The sequence below is a fragment of the Zea mays genome, chromosome 5 (genome assembly GCF_902167145.1).
Source record: "Zea mays cultivar B73 chromosome 5, Zm-B73-REFERENCE-NAM-5.0, whole genome shotgun sequence".
NCBI lineage: Eukaryota > Viridiplantae > Streptophyta > Magnoliopsida > Poales > Poaceae > Zea > Zea mays.
Window position 1 is genome coordinate 83,906,214 of NC_050100.1, and position 4,789 is coordinate 83,911,002.

At 41.6% G+C, this 4,789-nt stretch overlaps 1 pseudogene; it reads left to right on the top strand.

Moving 5' to 3' along the window:
• Positions 1–1,010: 1,010 nt before the first annotated feature.
• On the top strand, positions 1,011–1,178 carry LOC111589484 (uncharacterized; annotated as a pseudogene).
• The last annotated feature ends 3,611 nt before the right edge of the window (positions 1,179–4,789 follow it).

Here is a 4,789-nt window from a genome sequence, read left to right on the forward strand (position 1 = left end):
AAAGAGAAAGCTCACTCGGTCTAGGTGACCGTTTGAGAGAGGGAAAGGGTTGAAAGAGACCCGGTCTTTGTGACCACCTCAACGGGGACTAGGTTCGCAAGAACCGAACCTCGGTAAAACATATCACCGTGTCATCCGCCTTATTTCTTGCTTGATTTATTTTCGCCCTCTCTTTCGGACTCGGTTTTAATTATAACGCTAACCCCAGCTTGTAGCTTGTTTTTTTAAGTTATAAATTTCAGATTTGCCTATTCACCCCCCCCCTCTAGGCGACTTTCACTTAACGTGCGCTTTTTCTGGTCACGGTTGTTCTCGTCGGATCTATTATAGGTAGAGACCACTCTAATTGTCGTGTTTCGCATGGGACGTTCATCAACCAGGACACAAGCTTCTCAAATATGCAAGCCAAGCGGCTCAAGATGCAGAAGTTTGCGTCCGAGCTTGACCATCTGGCCAGTTCGTTCTTTCACTCATACCCTTTATTTATCAATTTGGCTATAATGAGCGCACAATACTTTAGGGATATATAGCTGTTGTCTGCAAGGGCTATCTCTGATCCAGCGATTTTGTGCTTGGTAGGTAGATATATCAAGGTCAAAGGTCAAGTTGGACATGATGAAGCCCTGGATTGCCAAGCGGGTCACTGAGCTACTTGGGTTTGACGTATGTTTCTAATCCATGCAGAGCTAGTTACATTTTTATTGTTTAATATGGTACTCTAAAGGCAGGAGCAAGTATGTATTTCAGTAAGCTTGTTAAGCATTAGAGGATAAACTTGTTGTATTTTGTATTTCAGGAATGATCTTGTTGGTGTACTTGTGCTTTTGTATGTCTTGCTGAACTTGGAGAAAATTGTTAGGTCATCACCATAAATGAATTTGCTTGTGTTACCTATGGAATCTCAATGATGATTTTGGTCAGGGCATCAGATCTACACCATATTCTCGCTCCCAAGTCCTAAGCCAAAACATTGGCTATAATTTAATTCTAGCAAAGGGGATCCTTTTCAACTCATTTTTTAGTCTTTTGGCTAAGATCAAGTGTAATATTTATTTTACCAGTTTAATATCTGGTATATGAACAATTTGTTCACTTTGACATAAAATTCATTTATTATGGGTATTTTTATGTGGAGGGTCCATTAAAACTCTCAAGTGTCGCTTAGTCACACAATCAATATCTTCAAATATAGTTGGGTACCGTCGCAACGCATGAGTATTAGACTAATATGAATATATGTACGAGCATCAAGCCATCAACTAGAGCATATGCCATAATAAAAAGAAAGAAAAATCAAGTTTCACTAAAAAATCTCTACTATATAAAGCACCAGTCTTGTTTAATGCAAAAAAGTAAAATTGTGCATAAGTGACGGTTTGAACCTTGGTTGTAGGCTTTACATTCACACCTATATAATTGTTGGTGTTTTGATCCGAGTATCCTACCGACTAGAGAATTAGTGTTGCGTGCCCAGACCCAGATGGGTGATGCAAGGAGACACAATCACACAAGCCTTTATCCTGGTTCGGGCAAGAAATGGCCTACTTCCAGCAGAGGGGGTTAGACTTATATTACTTGCATCTAAGTGCTTGTAGTATGGGATACAAGCCGGTCGGTAGAGGGAGAAGTTCTCATGTCCCTGGTGATGATTAGGGCAAGTGCCAATATCGGTCGTGGAGGTGAAAAACCATGAACTGTTCTCCTCCTTGAATGAAGCCCTGGTCTCCTCTATTTATAGCCTCAAGGAGGACTCCCAGGAGCGCCACGGTTTGTCACGTATGGGAGAGGAGATGTGTCTGAGCCCCTGTAGCTGGTATGACCCTCGGTGTGGCCTTTGTACTTGCTATTGACTTGAGCCAGGAGGAGGATATTTGATCCCTGTATTTGCATCTTTGACTGTGCAGAGAGCCGAGGCCAGGGTCTGGGGTTCGGACGTGTACCCGAGCCTATCTAATGGAGGCGCTATCAGAGTCATGGTTGTTGAAACAGTGATAGGTATGGTGAAAAGCGTATGGTAATCCATCATATATGGCATAATGCATACTTGACATTGGCACTGTAGCCATCCCATTACCGGCAGCCTGCACGGAGGAATTGATGACGTTCTTTGGTCGATGTTATCTAGGCCGATGCCAGGCTCAGACGAGACAGAGGTTCCTTCTGAAGCCTTGGCCGAGCCTGCTTTAGGGCATGCAGTCGTATAGGGAGGGGTTAGTATAGTTGTCAGAGTGGCCTTCTGCGAGATTCGCTGGGAGTTGTTGCCGTGGTAGTTGGCTGAAGCCGAGCTCGGGCGAGGCGGAGTTTTCTCCTAGGCTGAGGTCAACTTCGGGCGAGACAGAGTTTCCTCCCCAGGTGAGACCATGCCTTGAAGTACACACGTCCCGTACGGAGTTGTTTGAGTACAGCCGAGACGGCGTGGAGGAGCAGTGGTCGTTATTCTCGGGCGTGTGTCATCGTAGTTCGTGAAACTGGATGGGACCATAATCACGTCACTCCCTGTTCGACTGAGGTGTCACCTGGGGCAGGCATTTACATTAAATGCTCATGTCTCTGCGGTTCTCGTGACCTTTGACTGACGTTGGGCACGAGGTTGTCCTCTTGTCCGAGATGGGCTCGGGCATGGCAGAAATTGCCATTCCGTGAAGAGGGGACCTCGAGCGGGACGAGGATTTCCCCGAATGTTGCCCTCGCCCGAGGGCAGGCTTAGGCGGGGCAGAGTTTTGAGCGGCCGATGAGTGGATTCTCTGACGAATCGTGCTTATGGTAATTTAACTGTTAAGCATGTTTAGGGGCGTAATCTAGGTACCCCTAATTACGATACCCGACAATAACCATTAAAACGCACATATTTTTATGTTTTATTATAACAAAATCTATCCATGTGATATATAGAAACTGTAACGCACATATAGTTATAGTGTATATATATATATGTAAAGTTTAAACTGGTAAATTATACACATGTTTAGTAATAATTATAGATTGTTCAGTAATAATTATAGATCTTTCAGTAATAACTACATATTATTCAGTAATAACTACATAATGTTCACTACTAATACATATTTCTTCCATTTATCACTCAGTAATGATCTCAGTAACTTTGCACTAAAATAGTCCTTCGGTAATTCTACATGACTAAGCATATGTTTGCTCAGAAATTACATCCAGAAAATCAGAAGCATCAAGTGTTCAGACTACTCACCAGCAATTTTCCCTAAACCACCAGATGGCACAGTCTGGTCTGGACTTACTCTAGTTATTCGAATATATATATACTTGATTTCATGTTGGTTAGAAAGCGTTAGTTACCATCAAAAACAGGAGCGAAAGCGGGATTGACAAAAAGAAGAACAATAGGAGGATATACGAATATACAATTATCCATCTACACGAAAACATATTAAAACAAACGAATATATAACAAAAACCAACGCTAATCAGTAACTTCAACCGGAATGTGCAATAGTCTGCAGATTGGAGAATGTGTATAATGTTTTTTTAGTGGGTCGACATCCGATAATATTATGCTAAAGGTGTCGTCAAAACACGGCACTAGTGTTTTGATCCATTGTACTAAATTTTAATTCAATTTTGACTGTCAATTAGGAGAACTAAACATGCACTAATTGTAAAACTAATTGCATAAGTTATATCTAATTCACGACATAAATCTATTAATCATAAGTATCTCATGATTAGCCCACTAGTCAAATGATCATGCATCACTACGGTTTATATATATATATATATTGTTGGGGACTTGTTCTCAAATGCTATGAATTAAGAACAAGGCAACATAAAATGTTAAATGTTAACGCCCTTCGTCCATGAAACATTATTCCCTTCTGAGGATAATGAGCCTTGGACGAAGGTTGGGGAGAACATAATTACGAAGCTCAAGTCTTCGTAATAAAATTTCAATAGATTGTATGAGATAACATAAAATGAAGGGTATAAAAAGGTAAATAAATCATAGACAAATTATATTATCTTATATTTATTTAATATATCGAATTGTTGAATACAATAATACCTCTGCCTTGTCAAAGATTGGATCCTGAAAGATTCGATTGCAATTACCAGAATGCGTGAACAGTAAAGGAATACTGTTCACTATTTATAGGCACAGGACACAGCCTGTGAGGAATTACAATTATGCCCCTCATAAAAGTTTACAACATTGACTCAAACCTTTATGGACCAAAAGGTCATTCTATCTTTAAGTCGATTTGTAATACCGAAGCTTCATGAAAAGGAACCTTCGGCCATCTCATACAAACAGCTTCAGCCGAAAGCCGCTTCTTCCTAGAAGACCTTCGGCGACGAAGCATAGACCCAACAGTAGCCCCTTTCGCGGTGCTAGATCGTTTTTCGTAACGAGCTTGATCCGTGAAAAAAGTCTCTTAAGCTTCGGGGAGCCGAAGGTCCAAAAAATACCTTCCCTGAGCTCGTTGCCGAGAAACGATTCAGTTTCCCAGCGCGTAGTGGTCCCACCTTGCAGAGTTACTGTTTGTCCCTGCGGTCCACCGCGCAGCGAGTGCGAGCGGGTGTTCGCCTGGTGTAAAAATCCTGGCGCTTCGCCTTCTTACCTGCAGTACTATATAAACAGACGAGTAGGTGTGAAGTTACCACAACATTCATTGCTATTTGCACTGTTTTGCTGCCAAAATTCTTAGCCATCGCCGAAGCTTGACTTTCTGAATCGAACGAAGCTCCAGCTTGAAGCCTGCTTCGTCAGAAGAAAAAACTTCAGAAGAAAAAAGTATTAAATTTCCACAAATTCATA